The following is a 27,240-nucleotide window of genomic DNA, read 5'->3' as shown; positions in this document are numbered from 1 at the left end:
CCATAACTTGATCCTCAGAAGTGAGCAAATAATAGCAAAATATCCAAATTTTAAAATGTAAACCAGAAACTGATCTCTTTTGATTATACATAAACTGTGGAATATTAACAAAATAGTACTATAATTTAATACCGATGGTAATATTTTTTATTATTCCACAGTTATTTCCTTGGCATTTATAATGCTGCCCAACCTCAGGTCGGACTGTAATTGAAAAGAATACATTAAGATTTGAATTATTAGCTCCAATTCCTCTTGTCAGAGCTATGGCTACAGTTTTTGAAACTTCAGACTCCAAATTAACACAGGTTACTGAGACATATACACAGAGTCATCATCATAACAGCCGTTGAAGACACACTGCTACATCTCCATTTCTGAAGTGGACCCCCAGCTGAGCCCAAGAGGCATCTCGTCTGAAGGAACTACACAACAAATAAAATGATGTACATAGAAGAAATCCAAGAGTGAAAGAAAACCAGCTGACTAGTACAAAAAGTTGCATTGTAGAAACACAAAATATTCCAGTTCAGTGAAGAGTTGCTAGCAATAAAAAGTTATCTGAAGTAACAGGGTAGTAATTCATTTTGGAGTTTGGCGCTGCTATCAATGACACAATAGAGACTGAGCTCCCATCTGTAAATAAGAGCACAAATTCATTTAACTGAATTTGTAACACCTTCCAACAAAGTAAAATGAGAAGTGACAGCAATATTTCTGGGTGAGGAATAAAGAAGATATAGGAATGAACTGGAGAGGTTGCGGGCGGTGGGGAGAGGAGGATAGAAAGATCTTTGGAACAGAATCTGTGAATGAAAAGGATTGCAAAGAATATGAAGCATTAGGCTATATAACACGTCTTAGTTTAGAACATAAGAAGTAGGAGCAGGAGTAGGCCATCTGGCCCGCTCTGCTGTTCAATCTGGCCATGGACTCTTCTCCGCCTACCTGCCTTTTCCACATAATCTCCTACGATGCAAAAATCTATCCAATCTTGTCTTAAATATAATTACTGAGGTAGCCTCAACTGCTTCATTGGGCAGAGAATTCCACAGATTCACCACTTTCTGTGAAAAGCAGATCCTCCTCATCTCCATCCTAAGTCTACTCACCCGAATCTTGACGCTATGTCCCCAAGTTCTAGTCTCACCTACCAGTGGAAACAACTTTCTTGCCTCTATCTTATCTATCCCTTTCATAATTTTATACGTTTCTATAAGATCTCCTCCCCTTCTTCTGAATTCCAGCAAGTACAGCCCCAAGTGACTCAATCTCTCCGTTCAAAAAAAAGGTAATGAAAACTGGAGAAATGCATAGTAAGCAACACAGACCTGAAGGAATGATGAGTAAACAGGGGTGAACAAGGAAAACTAAGCTGATGTCTCTCCAATTCCTACCAATGACAGCTTAAATTCGACATATTCAGTGGCTACTAAGTCTATGCTCATGGTTTTCTGCTGCTGTAGTCCATCCACTTCAAGGTTCAACATGTTGTGTGTTCAGAGATGTTCTTCTGTTATAATGCATCATTATTTTAGTTACTGTTGCCTTCCTGTCAGCTTGTGCCAGCCTGGACATTCTCCTCTGGCCTCTCTCATTAATGAAGCTTTTTTCATCTACAGAACTGCTGCTAACTGGATTTTTTGTTCATTTTTCACATCATTCTTTAACTTTACAGATATTCATGTGTGAAAATCCCAGATCAGTACTTTTTCTGATACTCAAACCACCTCATGTGGCACCAACAATCTCTCCACAGTCAAAGTCACTTAAATCACATTTCTTCCTCATTCTGATGTCTGGTCTGAACAACAATTGAACGTTTTGACCATGTCTGCATGCTTTTCTGCATTGAGTTGCTGCCACATGATTGGCTGATTAGATATTTGCATCAGTAAAGTGTACAGGTGAGGTAATAAAGTGGCCCCTGAGTGTACATTCATTTTGATACAGGTAATTGAACTCGTGTTAAGTACAACCATCTGTAAAGTTTCACCTTGTCTCTGTCTTAAATGGATGGTCCTTCATCCTCAGACATTCCATCTTAGTATTGGAGTACAAGTTAAGACTGACACAAGCATAAATCCTTTGGGGCATCATAACACATTTTCCTCCTGTTAGGGAAGTTCCCCTTAATGTTCTAGTCTTGCCACCTCTTTCATCAGACTATTTTGTCAGAATTCTCTTCTATTTTTCTTTTACTTATTTGTGATTTTCAGAACATGAAACCACCTTGAGGTATTTTTTTCGGCACTACAAACTATGTCAATTGGAGAGGGAACTTGCTGAAACCAACTAGTGACATGATGACTTGGGGTCAGACAACACAAGTCTTGCTTTGAAGGGATTTATGCAGTAGCCTGTGCATGATTGCAGGGGGAGAAGTGCTCAATCTTATAAATATGGCTCATATTATTAAAAACTGTTTTTCTGTAAGTGGTGATTCAGACTAATGTGCTTGAAAATCACATCAGAACAAAACCTGGAAATTACACCATTACCATCATTTGAATGAGCTGAAAGCTAGAAAAATAGTCACAATCATAAGATTTTTTCATGTTAGAAAATCATTGTTACAAATGACAGATATTAACTCATGCAGAAAGGTGTGTATATTTAGTTAAAATAGCCTTAACTACAATCTTACTCTTTGCAATGCCAGTCTTTTAGGTTTTACGCAGACTTAACTGTCTAGACCTTCAAATTCAGGTTTCAGAATTTATCCCACTCAAAGTAACAACAAATGCTGCAAGCATTTAGCAGGTTAGGTCGTACTTATGGAGAAAGAAGCAACTAATCTTTCAAGTCAATGACCTTTCATCAGGATCCACCAGTCTGAAAATAGATGGTGACCTGAACCTTCATTACTTCTCCATCACAGATGCTGCCTGATCTGCAGAATATTTCCAGTATATTCTGTCACAGTGTAAGCTTTCCTGCCTCTGCAGTTCTTTATTTTGTATGCAGATATTAGAAAAGATCTAAAACACAAAGCAAAGCAGCCCTCACTGAGGTTATGGAGAAATTATATGGGAGTTGCAGTAAGGGAAGGGTTAAAGACAACATCCAAGCAAGGATTGCCTGGGTGCAGTTGTTGTCAAGAGAGACCTTCGAAGTGAGACTAGCAGAGCCATCTTTTAGGTGAGAATGACTGTAGGCAGTGTATAATCAACCTAGAAGAACATAGCTTCCCTTTACACAGTAAGGGGTGCCAGAGACAGAATGGATAAGATCAACAGAAAGATATGAAACACACCCAACATCTAAGGGACAATTGCTTAACTAACTTTAAATTGTCACTGGTTGTCAGCTTGTAGTCTCTATGAACTTTAAACATCTTTATTGTGAATGGCAGCTGATCGTGTAAGTAAGGAATTCAAACATATAAAATTTACCCAATGGTCGACATCTGTAACTGCATAAAAGTGGTATTTCTCTGTTCAGAATTCAGAGCAGTGTGATGACAGGGTCATGCTGTTCTCCTCATAGACAAAGTATTTTTGAGTCGTCACATTGCATAAGTTCTGGGCCCAGTTATTTTCATTATTTTATTATCTATGACGACAATTACACAGTATCCCTTCAGAAAATGAGAGCAAAATCAAGGTTACTACTTATCCTGTTAGTGCAACTTTGAAGGGAGGTGCTGAGTTTGCCAAAGATAATCTTTAGTGGGAGGTTCAGCATGGTAACAAACCCTGCCAGTGCAAGGAGCCTGTGCGGCCCATTACACCCACGTGACTAATGAACCTACTAATCCATACATCTTTGGAACATGGGAGGAAACTGGAGCACCTGAAGGAAATGCACACGAGCACAGGGAGAATGAACAAACTCCTTATGGAAGGAAGCAGGACTGAACACAATGCATATAGTGCAATGCAAAGTGCTACATTACATCACCCCGGTAAATTTTTATCACAAAGTTTTCTTGTGCTACCATGCACTCTCTGATATCCTTCAATGAGAGATACCTAACCTCATTAATTCAAGTGCTTCAATGGTTTAATGTTTGTGAAAAGATGACCTTGAGTGAACTTGTACTAAACCTCGAAACAGCGAAGGGAGCCCCTTTTATACTCAATCTTGTCAGCTTCTCTAGGCATTCAGGCTAGCAATGACCGAATCCTCTCAAATTGATCATCTACCATTTGAGACCAAGCATTCAGGATCCCAGTCATTGGAGAGTCCAGAGTTTGAGGTCTGGATCCAGGGTCCTCATTCATCATCATAAGTCCTGGGGTCGATACTGAAGATTAAAGCCTGAATGCCAATTAGCCCGATGACTATGGCCATGTCTGAGAGTCCACTAGGGGAAAAAAGCTCCAATGTCTGCAAGTACAAACAATGTCCAGAGATTGTACAGCAAAAGTTGTGACCTGCCCCCCAGAACATCTTTAGGTTATGTTGATTGTTAATGCAATCAATTCATTTTCACTGCACGTTTTGATGTACATGTGATAAATAAATGAATATAAATCTGCCATATCATTCATAATTAAACCAAGGCTTTAGTCATAACAGCCAGTTCAAACACTGTATTAGTCTCCATGAGTAACCATGGACCTGAAATAACTTTGTTTAGACTCCCTTAAACCCATTAGATTAACTAATAACCTTAGGCAAACAATTTATTTCCTTTTCAACGTCTCACGGAATCAAATTAGTTTAGCCGACATTTTAAACAAAATATCTCAAGGTTCACAATAAAAAGAGGCTGAATTCTAGTAAGAGCAATAAATGCTGGAAATACTCAACAGAACAGTCAGTGGCCTAAAGAGAAATGCACTTAACATTTCTTCTGAATGACCTTTCATCAGAACCGGTCTGTCCTGTTAAAAAATGAAATGATTTGTTTTCTAAATTTGTTTCAATCAGAGGTTCCCTACCTGGGGTCCATGGACCGTCTGGTTAATGGTAAGAGTCCATGGTATAAAATAGTTTGGGAATCCAATTTAAATCAAACACTGCAGAAATAACCCTTTCAGCTCACAATGTTTAAACTAATTAAACTAGTAATTAAATGCTTAGCTAAAAGAATCCCTTCTGCCTACAAAATACCCACATCCCTCCATTCTCTGAATATGTGTCTGCTTATCTAAGACACTTATGTTGCATTTGCCTCCACAAATATCTCCCTCAGCGCAATCCAGGCACCCACCATCTGAGTAAAAAAAAAGCATTAAACTGACAATGACACAAATCTTCAAATCAACCTCCAACAGCTTAATTCTGACAAAGAGTTTCTGCTATGTTTCGGGACTATTTTTAGCATCTTAGATGCAGGTGTGGGAGGAGAAGAGCACTAGAGTTATTATTTTCAGGGGTTTCCTAGCATTGTGTGTGTGGGGCAAGGTGAGGAGAGGAAAAGAGGGTGGTGTATCAAGAATCTGTTGAAGAGTAGGTCATCTTGAACTCGACTTTGACTCCCTCAGTCAGACCTATCAGGCTGCTTCATGTGAGCAATTATACTGTCATATGAGCAATTATAAATCTACACAAGTGTTATGAAAATCTTACTTGTTGCAGCATCACAGGCACATTACATCAGATAAGCAACATTCACAAGAAAAACAAATGACATACCATTTTTACTAGAAGGAGCACAATTAGTATGAAATGGAAGTCTATTTTAGTGCAAAATGACCGCCGTGTTGTCAAACTGTTGCGCCAGTTTGTTTAAAGAACCATAAGGTTGAAAGGAAGAAGCTATTCTTGACCTGTTGGTATGTGATTTCAAGCTGTTCTACCTCCTGCCCAATGGTAGCAGCGTAAAGATGATGTGGCATGGCCTGAATGGTGGGAATCTTCAATGATGGATGTCTCCCTCTTGAGGCAGCAGCTCCAGCTCCAGTAGATAACCATCTATGTTGAGGAGGCACACACCTGGGAACCATTCAGCTGAGCCCACTACTCTCTGCAGCTTCTTACATTCCTGTGCATTTAAATTGCTCTACCAGGCCGTGATGCAACCAGTCAGGATATGTTCAAGAGGTTCAGAGTGTGGGTGCAAATGCTGGGACCAGGATGTGGTCTCGGGAAGGGCTGAGTTTTAAATGGCAATTATCATGAACAGACGGGGTTTTGACTGACCACAGGCAACCCTGCAGCCACAATCAGGGCAGGGCTGGCTAACACCAAGATTTCCCCCGTGCCTCAGTTGTAGGCAATGCACTTGAGATTACAAAGAATTTACTGCATTCACTGTGATATTCTCTTTGTCAAAGCTATGTGTTAATTACTAAGGTCAAAAATCACTATCCAATCTCTGCCCTACAGTAACTGATGGGTACGATGCACACTCATGATATTATCACATGCAGGAAATCCAACAGGGGAATGACTACAACCATGTGGTGAACTGTAACAGGAAGTGCCCAATCCAATTTCCCAATGGGGAGCACGTCAACAAGAAATATGAACAAGCACTTCAAACATGTATAGAATTGCTTTTAATTTGTTGTTTACATATAAAAAGGACAGATTTTGCCTAGTGCTGTTTCTAGGCAACTATGATTCAGCAGTTTGAGATAGTTGAGCAAAGGATGTTTCCCTGTGGACTGCTAATGATGTCCTAGGGCAGCAATAATCACTAGTTGACTATCAAAATCTTGGACAGGAATGACTCCAGCCACGGTACATTTCTTGCACTGCCTATTGATTTTTAGCTTCAATGAAATTCTGTAGTAGTGAACCCATTCAATATTGTCCCTTCTCTCACAGACTGTCCTCGCAGCGCAACACCTTCAAAAATGTGATGAGGTCACAATTAAGTAACTCCTACGTAATCGAACCCAAATATTAACCAAATGATTATTGATGCAACGGTTATTTCTTGATGACAATACTGATGGCTACTTTCAAATGAGTGAGATGACAGACAGGGTGATACTTAGTGTGTTGGGTTTTCTTTATCTTTTCTAGATGAAAAAGTGGTAGAAAATGTGATGTCTTTCACATCCCTTTCTGGATCTCCCAAGGAGCTCCTAGAGCCTCTGAAGACTGATTAAAACACAGAATAGTGGGAGAAAACTTCTGCTAAGCAATCTCCTGCAGACAGCAATATTAAAGCAAACAATCTGGTTATTCTATAATGTTAGTGGAGGATTAATTATATGTGAGGACATCAAGGCAATTCTCACACTCTTCATGATTTCACGGCATACTTGGCCTTAACTCATCAGGACTCTGGGGTATCAGGTTGAATTTCAGGTAAATTTTAAGCAGCTGAATAACATTTAATGAAATTACTGTTCCACCCAGTGCCATGACCAAAAGGCTAAATGGGTTCTTTCTAGATCATAATAACTAACATTTGTAAATGCAGCAGAACAACAGAAACTACAAATTACTAGCACCTCCCTGGGCAAAAGTCCAATTGGTACATCACTGGTAAAGCAAAGAAGCTGAATTCCATCAAGCAACTGAACAGCTTCTCTGACAGGGAAGAAAGGGCTCCGCTAAAACATATGAATCAATGGAGTTTAGGAGCAGAGCAAAGGGGTGGTTGCTTGTTAAGTTTCTAAGTGGCAGCATCAAAGGTATGCCATTGGACTGAACATGTTAGGTGGACAAGACTTAATCAATTGTCTCAGACACTCAAATCATCTAAATGGAGACAGGAAAGATACTGAAGGTCATTACAACGTCCATATGACTGCCCGGGATAACAAGAAGAAACTTGATGATCTGACAAATGTAGCAAAGGTCAAAGAGTGAGTTTTTGGGTAGATGATTCATTTACACTTAAATGACTTTGGCCACCAGTCTTCTGTTCTTTGACAAAATACTGTGGATTGAGTTCATAGCAATGCATTTCCTAAAAGCTGTAAACCCAGTTCATTTGTAACAATGCTGTTCCTAAAAGCTGTAAATACTGGAATACTAGCCCAGACGCTTCTGTTGCCTCTGGGATGGAAGTGTGAAGTTTACAGGGTGTTTCGAAGACAGCATTATTTATACTTTGTAAGTATGAATTGTCCTCTATGTTAGCACATAAAATACCAAATAAATGCATTGTGGATTTGGTTCGGAACAATGCTGCTGGCGCCGGTCGGATGAGTGTAATCGGGAGGTGTGAGGTTTGTATGTAGCTTCAAAAGAAAGCCTTGTCTATACTTTGTAAATATGGAATTGCCCTTTGTGTGTGTAGCAAATAAATATTGAGCCCCACATTGGGCAGCAGACCTTTCCACCCAAAGCATCTCTGTCTGTATGATGCCTGCTGAACCTTGTTTTGTCAAATAAAGAAGCTGCTTTGTATCTACCAGTAACTCTCTCTCTCCGGTGATTACAACCACGCCACAACAATTACATCGTCCATATGACTGTCCTGGATAACAAGAAGAAACTTGATGATCTGACAAATGTAGCAAAGGTCAAAGATTAATGATCTGCCATACTATCACTCTTTTTCATTGTTCAGTTATCACCAACTGGTAATATTGGCCTGTTCTCCCCTGAAAGTAAGCCATGCTTCAGGCATGTACACTCAGAAATAACTGAGGTCTGCACTCCAGATAGAATAGCTCATCAACTTAAATCAGATCAGTAATAGCAAGTAATCTACACAATATCAAAACTTCAGTACTGGCCCTCTAAAGGGACCACACTTTCACCTTTTAAGACATCTTCTTGAAGTGTAAGCCTCTTAGAAAGTTGGTGCTAGGTTAAGGCATGTTAAAAAAAAGGCCAAGATAGCTTCTAGGTTTCATGCCCAGGGGGAAGAGATAGGTGTTTCTTGTACCAGAGTTGTCCCCTTATTCCCATCAAGCATAAACTCCATCTGGCAGAGAGCACTCAGTAAACACACTCCTCACACACACAAACATTGCCTTATCACTCTGCTGTCATGCACCGAGTGCACACACTTCAGTGTCTTCCTCATAGTACTCTCATAATGGGTCTTAAACCAAGCAGCTTGGGTTGGTTTTCTGGTTTCTTTCCTTCCTACGACGAAATGTTCCATTTCTTTAATAATGGGGATGTGTAAATGTTGTTTGTATACTGTATTTAAGGTAGATACTTCTGTTTATTCTGTAATATTATTGTAACTACAATGCAGGGTGCGTCATATTCTACCTCATGTAGTTTTAAGTTAACTTTGAGGGAAATTAAAGATGGTGTGTCCTAGTGCCTAATAAAACAGGGCTCTTCACTCTCAGTGAGAGAGAGAGGGACTGCTGGGAGGTCACAAAGGACACGAATAAGTATAGAGCAATTATTGTTTTCTGGTAGATAATTTTTTGTAAATATTGGCAGCTTTCTTTTCACTATTTTCCTAATTTTTGTAAGTTTGTTTTTTTGATGCACCCAATAAACACCCTTGCACTAAAGTGCTAAGAGACGCCAGTTATTTTTCCTGTGGTCATAATCCATGGATCTAACGCTCTCGGTGGGACAGAAACCCGTCTTCCCACTGGCCAAGAAATTTCATGGTTTTACAGGCAAAATAAGACAGAAAGCAAATTCTTGAACTTCTTCCACTTTTTCTGTGCATGCAATCCCTTAAGACTGAGAACTGAAAAATGTGCAAATGCTGAAAATTTGAAGTAAAATAGCAAATGCTGAATATTCTGAGTAAAGTAGGTAACGTCTATGGGGGAGTGGAATGGGTAAAACAAAGGAAATTTCTCTGATAGTGTGGGGTTTGATCTCTAATGAAGGTAGATATTGAGCAATTAAGATCAATTTAAACTTCTAAATGCATAATATATTGCTAACAGTAAGGTTGTAAGACATGCCCAGCTTGCCAGATGATACAAAGAGAAAAAGCAACACTGAGCCAAGGTGATGGCAAAGGGAAATGGTCACTACTGATACAAACAAAGAGGAAGTTATCCAAAGTTCGAGAAGTAGGCACAGTGTTCTTTAGGTTACAGTGAGTCCAGACAGCAGATACGTGTTGTTTCTGAAGCTTGCATTGGGCCACACACATAAAAGTCAGACTGAGATATTATAATAAATTAATGTGGCAGGGAACTGGAAGTTTAGGATCATTCCTGAGAACTGGGTACAGGTGCTCTATCCCATCTGGGCTTTGTTTCTCCGATGTAGTGAAGGCCACGTTCTGAAAACTGGAAGAGGTGAGGATGGAAGATTCTGACCAGATTCCACTACTAGTCACCTATTGTCCCCACCTTTCAGTATTTATAAGGGTTCGCTCCTTTCATGATTTCTTGGTCTGTTTGTCCCGTCTCTGATTTCCCATATCATACAACTTCCTCCAACATTTCAGGAGATGCAACATTTGTTCCTTCACCACTCAAACTATCCAGGGACCTGAACAGTCCTTTCAAGTGAAACAGTGACTCATCGAGCGAGTGTCACTGTACCAGAGCTATCTCCTTTCTTACCTTTTTCTCTTTCCCTGTTCTGATAAAAGGCCTTTGAAACAGAGGATAAGCTGTTTCCACTCCATCTGCACAGACCAGGGCAGACTGATTTTCTAAGTAAAAATAGCTAAAGCTATTCTAGAAGACTGGAAAGTTTTATCTATCAACTGCCATTTGTTTAAACAAAGCACTATGGAAAGATAGCACAACACAGGAAGGGTGAACAATAATGATCAACTTGACTTCAAACATCCTCAGAAAAACAGTACTATTAATCACACTGTCAATTCCCCAAGTTGCCTGGCATCACATACCATGTTCAGCTTCAGTGAAACATTTTTTACTCTGGCATTGTCCCTTGAGCACACAATGTCTTAGAGTTGATTCTTGTGTTCATGCATTTCTCATGAAGTAAATTTACATTCTGTGTGGGGCTCTGCTCTAGGGAAGCACAGGCTCTGCCAATATAACATAAAAACTCCCAGTTAGTCTAAAACAATAGACAGGCTGGCTAGGGTAGGGACTTGTATTCTCTACTCTTTCTGCTGACCCACACATATAAAATGTGTCAATAAGACCCCAATATACACAGCTACCAATTTTTAATTGATGTCGCACATAAAGCCTTCTATCTGGTGAGATGGCAGCGTGCTTGGTTGCAGTGGTTTCTATGGGGTTAACCGAAGGTGTTATTGTCTTTTTAAGAGGTATTTTTTTTTATGATCACAAGATCCTGCTGGACATTAAGATCTTCAAGTATTGCAGCTTTGCCTCATCATTGAGTTGCTCATTGACAGAGAAACTGAAGGAGCTGGATTTGGTGCAGATCACGCTGCTGCCTTTGACAGAGAAGTGTCGGAGGAGTTGGTACTTGAAGGTGGTGTGCAGTCTAACAGCGAGTAATTATCTTTGTCACTTTTCTTGTCATCGCAAGACCTCATTGAACACAGTTAATGCGGAATGCTATGTCCGATTCACTGATTTATTGGTGGCTGGCAGGGGAGCTGCAAGGTCTCAGTCGTAGCAACCACTAGGCCTCAAGCCATGACGTCACTTGTTTACAGCCACTCAGGGGAGAGGTGTCAGTCAGTGATACCCCCAGTGTGGCTCAGCAGAAGGTAAACTATATTGTGCTTGATTGCAGATTGCTGCAACATTCATGGACTCAGGGTCTTGGACTATACATTATTTGTGTGAATATATTTTACTGATATCATCTATGTGCTTGCTATTGTACATGTGCCCTGTGCTGTGTATGAACGTTGGTACCGTTTTTTGCACATTGGTCCTGGAGTAACACTGTTTCGATTGGCTGTATTCATGGCATTCATATATGGTTGAATGACAATTAAATTGGAACTTGAACTATGGTAACTGCTCTGCACACAACCACAAGAAAATGCAGAGATGTGGATACAGCTTAGCACATCAAAGAAACCAGCCTTGTTGCCATGAACTCTGTCTATATTTCTCATTGCCAGTAAAACAGCCAGCATAATCATGCACCCCACCCACCTAAGATACTAGTTCGCTTGCTCTCTGCCACCGGGCAAAAAAAATACAAGAGCATAAAGCATATTATTATCAGTCTCAAGGACAGCTTCTATCCTAATGTTATCAGACTGTAGAACACGTTTTTTGTACGATAAGTTAGACACTTGATCTCACCATAAGCTTGAAATTTATTGAAAAATGATCTAATGCTTTCCTGGTGTATATGATGAATAAACTTTTCTCAAGCTTCCAGCCAAGTACAGGTATCGATTATGACAGACATTTTGATGACAAACTCTGCCATTTTCATCCGGCAATGTCTTGCCTTGTGGCAGTTCATTACAGTTTGACACACTGAAGAAGACGAGGGAGCACGTTTAATCTACTATAACACAGGAATATGAAATGTGTTGAACAGTTATTTTCTTCACCCAACGCGTGCCTTGCAGCTCGAATATGTTCAGAAGGAGGCTACACCTTGGTTAAGAGATTTGTGCATTTGCTATTACATATGCCTAATCACTGCCTATGGGACTGGTTTGATTGTGGAGAGGGATTCTTTATTCAGCAGTACCAACATTAGCTTTCTAAGATTATTGCTTCTCTGATTGTCCTTTATGGGTGGATTTGGAGAAAAACTCGGTGAAGGAGTATTCTTTGGCCTCTTTACTGTGAGCTCCTCTTCCTTTTTTGTTTTCTAAGATTGGTAGTCAAGACCTCAATCCCATTATCTGTGTCTAACCTATCCAGAATCTCCGGAGGGGAAGGCCCCGAGTCCTTGGCTTTGCTTATTGCTTGACGGCCGGGACAGGGTCGAAGAGCTCGGCAGCGATGATGCTTGGTGTCAAAGGGCTGGTCGGAGGCTCGACGTTTTCAGACTGACTCAGAGTCGGCTGTGGTCGGGTGCTTCTAATGCATCGACAGTTATTGGTGCATGGAGGTTTGTGGCAGAGAGAGTTTCTCCCTTCTGCTGCCTGCTATTGGGACTATCGGGAGTCGATCGGAACTTTGAGACTTTTTTTACCGTTCCCATGGTCTGCTCTTTATCAAATTATGGTATTGCTTTGCACTGCTGTAACTTTATGTTACAATTATGTGGTCTTGTCAGTGTTAGTCTTTGGTTTGTCCTATTTTTTTGTGATATCACTCTGGAGGTACATTGTATCATTTCTTAATGCATGCATGCATTTCTAAATGACAAAACATGAGGACTGAGTGTCCTCATAATCTAAAAAAAATAAATTTTTAAACATACAATAAGAATTTGGTTTCAGTTTCGTAGATTTTTTGAGTTTAATAACTTTGTTCTTTCTAGTAAAATCCATCTTAATTTTTTTTTAAACCATCGATTTCCGATCAGACCTTTTTAATTTGGAAAACCAAAGGAACAATTACTTTTTTAGATTTGTTTATGGGAGATTGTTTAATGTCTTTCACTCAGTTAGTGGACAAATATGACTTATCTACTGCACACTCTTTTAGATATTTACAAATTAGGAATTTTTTACATAGTTTACTTCCAATTTTTCCCTTTGCTTATCCACCCAATATGATAGATACCCTTTTTTAGGTTAAACCATTTCAAAAAGAACTGATAGCTATAATTTACAAACGGTTATTGAATTTGCGAAAGGAATCTAACAATAAAATTAAAGGCGTGTGGGAATTGGAATTTTGATAGTCACTTTCAGATAATCAATGGGATAAAATTTTTCATTTGGTAAATACTTCATCTATTTGTGCTCATTATTCCTTGATACAGTTCAAGGTAGTATATCGGGCACAAATGTCAGAAGATAAATTAGCCCGTATTTTCCCTATATTAATCCTATTTGCGACAGATGTAATATTGAGGTGGTTACTCTTAACTCATATGTTTTGGTCTTGTATCAAGATAGATAATTTTTGGAAAGATGTCTTTAAAACATTATCGAAAGTCTTGAATTTGGACCTAGAACCAAATTTATTTACAGCAATTTTTGGGATCATTTCACTGGATGGAAGTAGGATATATTACTGTTTCCACTCAACAGATGATAGCTTTCACAACTTTATTAGCTAGGAGAGCCATTTTGCTTAAATGGAAGGATTCTGTTTTTTATTGGCTTTCCTCCATTACGTCCTAAGCTTAGAGAAAATAAGAAGTCAAGCATTTGATACATCCTTTAAATTTGAAGAAACCTGGCTACCTTTTATTCAATATTTCCATATGGTTTGATTTATTGCTCTTCCAGTTACTTTCTCAAAACTTTGGATTTGATCAGAAAGTTTCTCTTTTTTCTTGCTTTTACTCTCAGTAAGGGCTGCCCAGTCCCCTTTTCTTTGCTTTTTCTTTTTGTTTATAGAGAATAGTTTTAATATATAAAAAAAATTATAAAAGTTTCTTTATCTCTTTTTCTTTTTATGAAATGATAAGAGGAGAATTATCTTATTTTTTATTATATATTATTAGACTATTACCATGTATGATCTTGATAATATTTATTTTACCTTCTATATGTATTGTTATCGATATAGATATTTGAGATAATTCTCCTCGTTTGTATTTACTTGTAAGTACTTTTTTAAAAATTAATAAAAAGATTGATAAAGAAAAGATTTTGCTTCTCCCAGAAAATAAGATACAAATCAATATAAGGAGGAAGGAGTGAGGGCCAGGGTGAATATTAAGGTTAATTGTGTGCTCTGGTGCCAAGTCACGGCAGGCTTCATAGCTTAGCTGAACTTCTTTAATGCCCATAACTTTTCTCTGTTCTGCACATTCACTCTCCCATGGCACAATGTGCAGCTTCTGGTACATACGATAATTGGGAAGCATCTTTCATAAGTTCCCCTTCAGAGCATTCTCCAAAGTACCATTGGCTCACATCCTAAAATGAGATCTTTGTGAGGGCAAGGGTTCTTGCACAGCACAGTTTAATTAAGGATGCACAAATCTTTATTTTAAACAACCTCTTAACCTACGTGATAAGCTATACTACACCGAAAGTTCACTCAGTAATATTATTAGGTACCTCCTATACCTTATAAAGTAGCCACCGAGTCTACTTTCGTGGTCTTCTGCTGCTGTAGCACATGCACTTCAAGAATCGACATGTTGTGCATTCAGAGATGTTCTTCTCCACACCACTGTTGTAATATGTGACTATTTGAGTTGCTGTTGCCTTCCTGTCAGCTTGAATCAGTTTAGCCATTTACCTCTGACCTTTCACATTAGCAAGGCATTTTTGCCCTCAGTACTGCTGCTCACTGGATGTTTTTTTTTGCTTTGCAGACCATTCTCTGTAAACTCTAGAGACTTATGTGTGAAACCCCTGAAGATCAGCAATTTCTGAGATATTTAAACTACCCCATCTGGCACCAGCAAACATTCCATGGTCAATTAGATCACATTTCTTCCCCATTCTGATGTTTGGTCTGCACAACAACTGAATCTCTTAACCATGTCTGTATGTCTTTATGCATTGTGTTGATGCCACATGATTGGCTGATAGGATACTTCTATTCATGAGCAGGTATACAAGTGTACCTAATAATGTAGCCACTGTGTGTATAATCAAAAACTACAAGATCTGCAAAACATGGTCTTCTCACTCCTGTATGATTTTCCGGATTTATTAAAAAATAATAAGCTGTAGTTTCTCCCCACAAAAGAACTTCTCCACTTTGGATACAATACTGAAACAGATACTCTTGCAGCTCGAATGCACTCTTTTTTTTAAAAAAAAGACACAGATGCACCCTTGTCCAGGTAGGGTGCTTTGCATTCTACCGCTACTTTACCTGATGTCTCACATCATAGAATGTCAGAACTTCCATCACGCTCAGCGGCAAAAAAAAATTCACATCCACCAGCAGTACTCAAAGTGAAGCAATCTAGGTCTTGGCAATCAAATCAATGTCATTGTGCTCCTCAGATTTGCTGTCCAACCTTCGAGTTTTGCTCTTGTTTATTGAAATAATAAAACTCCTAAAGGCAAAAATACAGCAGCACAATTGAAATGTAAGAAGGGTATTAGAATATCCGACATAAATTCTGCTATTTCATTTCCTTATGAAATAGGTTAAATTGGTTCATAAAACAAAAAAACTTGGTGATCTTACTTCAACAAACATGTAAGGCTGTTAAATTTTAGCACTGAAAACTTTGTTAAAGTTAACATTATATTTCAATAGGGAGATCTGATGTCGGATTTACTCATTTAGTGATAAAGCTCACAACAGGTCCTTCCAACACAACTATTTTAACACTAACCTAATCACAGAATAACTTACAATGACCAGTTGAGTAATTGCCCAAGCCATTTCAATTTCAGTGAGCAGCTTTGCAGGTCACAGCTCTACAAGTACATACTGTATTAATATACTTCTATAATATGGAGTTTCTGCCTCAACCCAATCAGTTCTGAAAGTACTTGCAGCCATTTCCCCTCTAATCTTCCTGCCATTTTCAATCCCTCTGGTTCTGTCAAAGGAAGCAGGTCCTTTCTATTCATATCTGAACATAATATAATTTCAAACACCTCAATTATATCTCGCTTAATCTCCTTTATTCCAAAGAAGACAGCCCTGCTGATTTAATGTATCCTCACAGCTAATATTTTCCAGTTCTGACATCATAATCCTTTATTGAGACCTTTTGAATGAAATCATATCTTTCTTGTAATGCGGTAACTAGAATTCACTGAGAATTAAAGTGTCATACAGCATGGAAACAGGACTTTGGCCCATTCAATCAACTATCAAGCAACCATTTATACCAAATGTATACAAAGTCCATTTCCATCCTTCTCTCATTCCCAGTGGTCTGTGGCAACAATTTCCACAGATTCACCACCCTCTGGCTAAAGAAATTCCTCATCTCTGCTCTAAATGCACCCTAAAAGCACATTCTTCATTCTGACCCTTGACTCTCTGACTACTACAAATCCTCTATCCACAACTTTCAATATTCAGTAGGTTCAAGGAGATCCCACCTTATTCTTTAAACTCCAACAAGTACAGTCCCAGAGCCATCAAATGCTCCTCGAATATTAACCATTTTATTCTTGGGATCATTCTTGTAAACTTCCTCTTCCATGCTAGCACATTGTTTTCTAGGCTATGGTTCCAAAACTGCTCACGAACTCCAAATGTAGTCTTAAGAATGTCTCAACTGGCCCCCATCTTTTACAGTCTGCCAACATTGGTCATAAAGACATCATCAATTCCGTGATCTAGAATGATAACATATAACATGAAAAGTAGACACAGGCAGCCAGCTAGAAAAGGTCCCTTTTATTCTCACTCTCTCCATCAGTAAACCAACCTTCTATACATACTAGTATCTTTCCTGTAATACCATGGGCTCTCATCTTATTTAGCAACCTCAAGTGCAGCATCTTGTTAAAGGCCTTCTGGAAATCCAAGTGAAAAACTTCCACTGACTTTCCTTTATCTATCCTGCCTATTATTTCCTCCAAGATTTCCGACAGATTTGTCAGGCAAAATTTCCCTTTAAGAAACCATGCTGGCTTTGGCCTATTTTATCATGTGCCTTAATAATGGACTCTAACCATTGTAGTCAAGCTAACTGGCCTCTAATTTCATGTCTTTTGAGTCCCTCCCTTCTTAAAGTGTGGAGTGACATTTGCACTTTTCCAGTCCCCTGGAATCATTCCAGAATCTTATGATTCTTGCAAGATCACTACTATTGTTGCCACAATCTCTTCAGCCACCTTTTTCAGAATCCTGACATGTAGTCAATATGGTCCAGGTGACTAACTCCTTTGATTCCCTTGGCTGCCCTTTTGAGTATTGGCAAATGGAAATTCAAAAACGATTGTAACGAATGAGGATTAGTGACGGGAGAAGACTACAGTATTTCAGATATCATGTTAGCAGTGTGGAGGAACAGAGGGGTTCTTGGAATCCAAGTTCTCAGATCCCTCTAAAGTTGATGGGGTTGTTAATAACGCATATTGTGTGTTAACCTTCATTGGTTAGGGGAGGGGTGGTTGTCGAGACTGATACATTCAGGACATTTGAAAGACTCTTTAGAAAGCTGCATGTATGAAATCTAAATGGAGGATTAAGTGGAAGGGATGTGTTAGATTGATTTTAGGTTAAAAGGTCAACACTGTGTCATGGGCTGAAAGTCCTGTATTGTGTTTTGTTCTACATTATGTTCAAAAATACTTTAAAGCCTCCACCACCTCCTCCCTGCTGACTGGTAAATGGTCGAAAACAACACCATTCATTTCTCCATTTCCTCAACTTCCATTGTTTCTCCACAGTAAAACCTGATGAGAAGTGTTCATTAAAAATCTCAAACATGAGGAATTCTGCAGATGATGGAAATTCAAGCAACACACATCAAAGTTGCTGGTGAACGCAGCAGGCCAGGCAGCATCTCTAGGAAGAGGTACAGTCGACGTTTCAGGCCGAGACCCTTTGTCAGGAATTTGTCCTGACGAAGGGTCTCGGCCTGAAACATTAAAAATCTCATTCATTTCCATTGGTTTCACACACAAATGGCCACATTGACCTTTAAGGTGACTTATTCTCTCCCTAGTCACCCTTATACTCTTAGCATACCTATGGAATCGCCTGGGATTTTGTTTCACCTTGTCTGCCAGATCCTTCTCATATGCTATTTTTGCCCTCTTAACATCTCTCTGAAGTGCACCCCTCTTGATTGTAATCTTCAAGTGCAGTGTATGCCCCCTCTTTATCTTAACCAGAGCCTCAACATCTTTCCTCAAACAAGATCCTCTCCATCTGCCAGCCTTATCCTTCATCCTAGCAGGAACATACAGGCCCCGAACTCCTGGCATTACATTTCTGAAGGCTTCCACTTGGCAGATGCTCCTTTCCCTGCAAACAATCTTGCTCAATTAACAACTGCAAAATCCTGTCTAATGTCCTGACGAAGGGTCTCGGCCCGAAACGTCGACTATACCTCCTCCTAGAGATGCTGCCTGGCCTGCTGCGTTCACCAGCAACTTTGATGTGTGTTGCTTGAATTTCCAGCATCTGCAGAATTCCTCGTGTAATGGCTCCAAAATTTGCTCTGCTCTAGTTCAGGACCTTAATCCATGAACTGACCACATCCTTCTCGGTCACTATTTTAAAACTAACTGAATTATAGTCACAGGATCCAAAGTGCTTGCCAACAGGCACTTCCACAACTTGCCCTAAGTCGTTTCCAAAAAGCTGTCTAGGACAGATTTCAAATATTTCAATCCACTCCAGCCTTTCGCAGCATGGTTGGCCCTGTCAATATTAGGGAAGTTAAAATCTCTCACTAATGCTACCCTATTATGTTAACAAACTAGCTGCAAACTTTCCACATTTCTGCTCTTCCAATTCCTGCTGACTATGGGGTGGGGGCAATAATACAATCTTGACAGAACGACCATTCCCTACTTCCCTTTCTATTTCTAAGTTATACCCATATAGCCTCATTTGATGATTTCCCCAAGAATATACTCTCTAAGAATGACTGTTGTGTCCTCTTTCATCAAGAAAACAACTACCCCTCTCTTACCTACATCTCTGTCACACCTGTAGCATCAGTATCCTGGAACACTGGGCTGCCTAGCCTACCCCTTTCCCTCCACCATGTTCCTGTTATGGTTATGACATCCCAGTCCCACAACCAATCACCAACAACTTCATCAGCCTTACCTGTCACTTTTTGTGCACTGAAATAAACACAGTTTAAACTAGTTTTTCTCCTTTTACTGTACTCCTATCATTATGACTGACTGAATTTGCTCTCATTGGCTATAGTATTATCCCCTGATTTTTAATCAGCCACTCTATGATGGTTGATGGCCTCCAACCAACAATCTGCCCACAGGCAGCAGATTTGTGATGACAGTCGAGCACCTGTGTTGTTCAGGGGTTTCTTTTGGCACTGTATTTGCATCTGAGCTGCCATCTTCGGGAGTTTAAGTGGCCACACCTCCTGCAGTACGCACCCCAAACTTTGAAATTCAATTCCCATACCCTTCCACATCTCTTCCTCATTTCTCCTTTCAGAGAAAAACTGCTTAAAAACCTGCTCTTGAAGCAAACTTTATGCTATGTGGCTTATTCGGGTACCTTTTTATATCAATGTACCTGCTAAGCATATGGGCATGTCATTTTTAGGTTAAAACATTATATAAAAAATTCTATTCATTGTTATATTGGAAAGTTGGTCTAAACAATTAAAGTTAGTCCTGACGAAGGGTCTCGGCCCGAAACGTCGACTGTACCTATTCCTAGAGATGCTGCCTGGCCTGCTGCATTCACCAGCAACTTTGATGTGTGTTGCTAAACAATTAAGGCATTGTTAACCACGGGCAGAAATTAGGAATTTGTAACACCTTAACTCATGAATCTTTCGTTCTGAGACCAGAATTCTCCAACTCAAAAATACCATATAGATGGATAGAAAGGTTGGCTTTACCAACCACCTAAAGATGTGTATGGACTCTTCTCCAAAAGGACAGGAAGGGATCTTTCAATATGAAATAAATTACTGGCTTTGAAGTTTAACTAAGGCATGAAAACTTAAATGGATAAGCCATAAAAAAAAGACTGGGATAGCAACTCAATGTGACAGTATCAGAGGAAGTCTGCAGAATTACTCATCCACACACCTGCTATCTCAAATATTGGCTGTTCTATTATATACCTGGACAGGCTCTTATCTTCCTCCTTGCATCAAAATTAAATTCCAATGTTCTCAGTGGAACGCTAAATCAGTGGAATGCATAAATCAATAACCTACTCCGACTGTGAAAACCCCTTACATTCTGACCAATTACATCAGAGTGCAATATTGCAGCCCTCTTCTGAGCACAATTGTACAATGTGACGCTGTTTCACAATAACCAACATTGGCAGAAAGAGAAAAATATATAAAGGTAGAGAATGCAAACTAAAATGCAAATAAACCACACGGGGCCCTCTATCATCTGCAAATGCATTTTAAATTACAGTGCACAGTACCAGTAGGCAAACATTTAACAAAATCTTTTGAAATCTGCTCACTTGTGAAATGAATCTTTGCCCAAAGTCAATTACATTCAGAAATCCTACAGGTGAGATTCAGAGAGCCTAAGAGCAGTTATTTTGTTAAAATAATAGTTAGGAAATGTTCATCATTACTGAGGCAGCATTCATTGTTCATGATGGAGCCAGACTGCCCATTGATTTCCTCTCTCTAGACAACCCTGTCATGCTGACCCACTTCACTGCGCAGTAACCCACTGATTGTAATATAACTTGGAAGCATGCATTTGAGCACTTTTCAGCAGATGAAGAACATGAGTAGTCCATGAAGTCCCTTAGAGTCAGTCTGTAATTCAATGGTTGATGCTATCTTTACAATTTATTTCAAAGCACTGATTTATTTGCTTCTATATTGCATATAGCGATCTTTCAGTGTGAGGAGTTTAAGCAGTTCACGTCACTGCATGAATCAACATGCTCCCATTCCCAGCTTCTTCCTGCAGTTGTCACCACACCCCTCTGCTTCTTCATTGACCACAAACTAGGAAAAAATATTCAAGTGTGGGGGTAGATCTACCAAGAACATCCTACATTAGGCAAACTACCTGAACATTCTAGGTACCTATGACTGTTGCTAAATATTGAATTTATCAATTGCCAGCTCAGACAAAAAAAGGACACCTTTCACAGGGAAAGAAAGAATAAGTGAAAATTGAAAGTACTAACTGTTCTAGAAAAACAATCAGGGTGTAAATAATCACAATTCCAAGCAACAATATTAGCCCATCCTTTCAAATCATTAGATTTCAATGATTTTCAGCTATTTTTATCAAGTTGCTTTGCAGAGATGTGTGAATGCATGTTTAAGACACAAATTACGACTTTTCATCTTCTAGACAAAAGGCTTCCAAACATCAAATCAATCAATATTTTGTGCATTGTGACCTGTTATGGTAAAATGCTTCCCATTTAATATGCAAATCATTGGGAAGTGCAAAGAAACAGACAGCTCCATGGTGGGACACAGTTGAACAAAAAACAATACAGGCAAGCAAGAAGACAATTCCTTTCCCTCCCAGATCAGTTCTCAATTGTAGTTCAACCATCTAAGGTTATATTCAGGAAAACAGATTTTGATCTGCCATAGGTTAAAATGAGGGGAGTGATCTCGGATGGTACCCAAACTAGACTTAAGTCCAAGAATCTTGGTTATTTTCTTAAATACAATTGAAACATCTATTAAAACACTTTTTATTTAAATGATAGAAACATAATTCCCTTTCTTATTTTTGTGTTTCATTTATCTTACTCCCATGTCTCTTGCAATGGGGAGCTTCGAGTTATTAGTCATACGATAAATTTTCAGCCTAAGCAAAGTCAAGTTATTATCCTATCATGCTACTTGTCAAGTTTTCCTAAACCTAGTAGCTCCAGCACAGTTAAAGGTAAAAATTGGATAGTTTACAGTCGAAACACAAAGATCAAGCACAATAGATGGGATTTGACAAACACAACACAGTTTTTGTAATGTATTACATAATTACATGGCTAACATTGAAAAGCATGTTATCTGGGGGTTTTCTTGTTACAGATACCTCATAACTGAACCAATGGCTTGGTATAGGATAGCAAGCATAATAAGAAAGCTTTTCTCATGTAATAAGCCATTGTCACAATTGTGACATGGGCAACCCTTACAATTTTGTAATCAAGTTAAGCCAGAGTTGAAAGATGTGATTAATGCGGATGAGGAGACGCGTGGGGACTGAAGAAATATAATTTCACATGACTGCAAACGCCTCAAGGCACAATATGGAAAAGTCATTAAAAATGTGACGTTTTCCTGCTGCAAAGAAGCTAGCTTCATACAAATTGAAGTCATCAACATGCCACTATTCTCAAAAATTTGAGTTTTCTTCCTTAAAATATTTATACTTTGCAATGCCCTTTTTCGCTATTTTGTTTTACGTGACTCACTAAAACAATGAAATTTGTCCAGTTTATTATCCAAAACATGATAAATCAAAAAATGTTTCTGCTCATATACAGTATAGCCTACAAGTAGTCTCTGATTAGGGGAAACAGTTTCAGGGGATAGCTGTGAATTAGAATGACTGAAGCTTAAATTTGGCATCTAACAAAACAGATTTTAATTTGAACACAAATGTATAGAACATAATGCGTACTTTCTTTGAGCTAACCATTATACCATCAGCATTTTAGCCTCAAGAACTGCAGCACTCCAGTTAAACAAATCATATTGACATCAATTCTGGAAACTCCAAGACGAACAATATTTTTTGCTGTTTTGCCCGAATACAAACTGACTACAGTGCATCTAAATTGGGCAGATAGAGATGCACTTCGTGAGCTTATGCCTCTGAGACTTCGTGTAGTGATATCACAAACTGTCGATATTGATGCACATAGTAGGCATTCTGTCTTAATTCATCATGGCTTGGTACAGCAGCTACTCTGCATGTGACTGCAGGAAACTGCAGAGTTCTGGACACAGCTCAGCATATCTCAAGACCCAGCCTCCCATCTATGGACTGTGTCTATACTCCGCTGCCTCATAATCAAGCGGCCAACATAATCAAAGACTTCAGTCATTATGGTACTCTGTCTTCTCTCCCCTTCCATTGGGAAGAAGTTATAAAAGCCTGAAAGCAATACCACCAGGTTCAAGGACAGTTTCTATCCCACTGTTATCAGTCTTAAGCTGACGACTTGTACAATAAGATGGATTCTTGGCCTCACAATCCAACTCATTATGATGATGATGATGATGCACTCTATCATTTACCTGCAATATGGGTTTTTTGTAGTAGCTTTTAACACTTCATTCTGCATTATTATTTTAGCTTATTCTAGCTCAATACACTGAATAATGATTTGACCTGCATAGTCTATCACTGTATCTTTGTAACTTAGATGAAAAAGGAGGAAAAAAAAGTAACAAACTATGTATTTAAATGAAACACAGAAGTAATTAGAACACTACCAATACTACGACAGTACTACAAAACTGTAACCGTTTCTAATAGTTATTAGAGAAGTTCATCCAGAGGTACAATGCCAGGTTATTTTGATTGACTGTAAATGAACAAAATCAGTCCAGACACCTAGTGCAGATAATAGACTGCCTTTATACAATGCAATTTGACAATTGCATCTTCCAATTCTTCACTTTCATTGTAACATTCAAGATGATTGTGGATGCCTTCAAATTCTTTGTCAGTCCTAACTTGTTGACGTAATGAAATGGTTTTTCACTCCCAGCCATCTCCAAGCCTGAATGCTTGAAACTGCAGTGAGCAAAACAGTTCTGAGTCCTCTTACCTCTTAGTTCTTGCAAACTACAGTATAAGTGACAAAGATTACAGCTCTTTGAACACAAATCACAATGGGCACTGTTCAAAAACCTGTTTGCTGAAAGTACAATGTAATGCCTAACAACAACAGCAAGAGCACATGATTGACATTAGTTAGAATCTGTTCAGCAATAGTCACCTGTCCCAGATAAGAAGGGTAGTGTCCCAAATAAGCAAAGGCAATTGTCAATGAGATTGTTGAATGAATCTGAAGGGTCATTGACAATGCTAAATGCCCAAATGCCACAACCCAAATTGGGTGTGTGCACCAGATTTCAACCACTCTCTGGTTGAAAACAACAACTCTAAATTTCTTCCCCTATACCCAAAATGAAAGTACAGGCCTTTCAGCCCACGTTGTGCCAAACTTTTAACCTACTTTAAGATTAATTTAAGTCTTCCATCCTACATATCCCTCCATTTTATGATCATCCATGCATCTAACGGTTTCTTAAATGCCTCTAATGTATCCATCATCGCTGGCAGGGCATTTCACGCAACCACCACACTCTATTTAAAGACTTACAATACCTCTGACATCTCCTTTATACTTTCTGCTAACCACCTTAATATTAAGAACAGGTGAAAGTCTGCAGATGCTGAAATTCCAAAGCAACACACTAAATACTAGAGGAACTCAGTAGGTCAGGCAGCATCTTTTTCAAAGAACGGGGTTTCCCTTCATCCACCATTGATTCTGCCTTTACCTGCATCTCCTCAATTTCCTGAACATCTGCGGTCACCCCATCTTCCCGCCATCTTAACAGCGATACAGTTTCACGTGTCCTTGCCAACCATACCATCCCATGGGCCTCCACATCCAACACATCATCCTCCGCAACTTCCACCAATTCCAAAGAGATTGTACCACTGAACATATCTTTACCTCCCCCCCTCCCTTTTCTGCAGATATCACTGTGGAAATGGATTCCCTTGTCCATTCGTCCCTCTGCACTAATCTTCCTCTCAGCACTACACCTGCCAATTCACCTCATCCTTCACCTTCCATGCTGAGTCCCAAATAGACCATTCCAGGTGAGGAAACACTTCACCTGTGAATATGCTGGGGTCATCTATTGTGTCCAGTGCTCCCAATGTGGCCTTCTTTTCATTGGTTGAGACCCATCATAAACTGGGGACACTTTGTCGATCAGCTCCACTCCATCCACCAAAAGTGGAACTTCCCAGTGACCAAACATTTTAATTCCCATTCCATCATGTCAGTCCATGGCCTCCTGTTGGGCCAAGATGAGCCCACCCCCAAGGTGGAGGAGCAACACCTTATATTCCTTCTGGGTAGCCTCCAACCTGATGGCATGATTATCAATTTCTCCTTTGGGTTAAAAACACATCCTCCCCTCCCCTTTTTTTCTATTCCCCACCAGCCTTTTACTTCTTCTCACCTGCCCAGCGCCTCACCCTGGGTCCCCTCCTCTTTCCATTTCTTCTATGGTCCACTCTCCTCCCCTATCAGATTTCTTCCTCTTCAGCCCTTTAACTACCTGGCTTCACCTATTACTTTCTAGCTATCTTCCTTCCCCTCCTCCTGAAGGATGGACTCGGCCTGAAACTTCAACTGTTTATTAATTTCCATAGATTCCCTGAGAGTGGCCTCATCTTGGCACAAGAGAAGGCCATGGACTGGCATGGACAGAATGGCAATGGTCTAACCTGCTGAGTTCCTCCAGCATTTTGTGTGTTTAACCTTAAAATTATGCCCCCTTGTATTAGTAAGTTGTACTTTAGGAAAAAGTCTCTAGCTATCCTCTCAATTTATGCCTCATCTCACCTTGTACACCTCCATCAAGTCTCCCCTCATTATCTCAGGTCCAAAGAAAAAAGCTTTAGCTCGCTCAACCTATATTCATAAAACATGCCCCTAGTCCAGGCAACATCCTGGTAAATCTTCTCTGCTCCCTTTTGAAAGCTTCCACATCCTTCCCATAATGAGGTGACCAGAACGGAACACAATAGTCCAAGTATGGTCTAACCAGGGTTTACATTTGAACTCAATCTCCTGACTAATAAAGAACATACACCTTCTTTCAACTCTTACCCCTAAAATGCAGTCACCAACAGATCCTCATGAACTCAGGGCACAGAATGTCCGACTCACCTTTTCAAATCTCACTCTCACAATGTGCTCACCAATGGCTCCTCGCGATCTCAGGTTTTATCCTTTTTTAGAAATAGTTCTGTTAAGGGAAAAGTTCCATAATTTTGAAGGGTCCTCACTCATAACTCTCCATTCCAAGGGGGAAAAATAACCTGTCTGGACTCTCCCAATACGTGAAATGTTCCACTGCAAGTAATCATCTGGCAAAGCCTTTCTGCATCCTCTCCAATGCAATCACATCCTTCCAATTTGCAACTTGCTCAAACTTCTTATTGAAGTCCATGTAGACTACAATTAACCACTCACCTCAACTGCACTTCCCTCATTGATACATTTAGTTGTGTTAATTTAATCAGACAGGATCCTCCGAATCAAAGACATGTTGACTTTTCTTTTTTAATCACTATCATAGATCATAGTTGGAAGCTTAATATCAAAGGATAAACTTTGTATTGAAAGGGCATGCAGGTAGGCAGAGACAGTTAGTGGCTCTGGTGGTTAAATAAAAATAACAAATCTTTAGAAGAGGTGACAAAGGATCGGTAGAATCCTTGTGGGTAGAAAGGGTAAAAAAACACACATCTAAAGTGAGTTATACACATGCCTCTGAGCAGTAGCCATGATGTGGGGTAAAATTAAAACAGGAGTTAGAAAGTCATGTAAAAAGAGCACTATTGCAATAGTAATGGGGATTTCACCATACAGGTAGATTGGGAAAATTAAGAAAGGGAATTTGTAGAATGCCTATGAGATTGCTTTCTATAGTAGCTTGTGGTTGAGCCAACTAGGGGCAAGGCAATTCTGGAATGGAGGGGTGGTAATGGGACTAAGAAATGGCAACGGAACTTAACAAGTACTTTGTATCAGTATTCACTGTGGAAGACACTTGCACTATGCCAGAAATGCCAGAGTGTCAGGGGGCACAAGTGAAAGTAGT

General features: G+C 39.4%; 1 protein-coding gene across 7 annotated transcripts in view; it reads right to left on the bottom strand.

Moving 5' to 3' along the window:
• The window catches only part of tsnare1 (T-SNARE Domain Containing 1), a 1,025,035-nt gene that overhangs the window by 891,386 nt on the left and 106,409 nt on the right, over positions 1–27,240 (bottom strand). The window lies entirely within an intron of this gene.

Source organism: Mobula hypostoma, chromosome 1, assembly GCF_963921235.1.
Source record: "Mobula hypostoma chromosome 1, sMobHyp1.1, whole genome shotgun sequence".
In the NCBI taxonomy this organism is placed as follows: domain Eukaryota; kingdom Metazoa; phylum Chordata; class Chondrichthyes; order Myliobatiformes; family Myliobatidae; genus Mobula; species Mobula hypostoma.
This window is presented reverse-complemented; position numbering and strand designations above follow the sequence as displayed.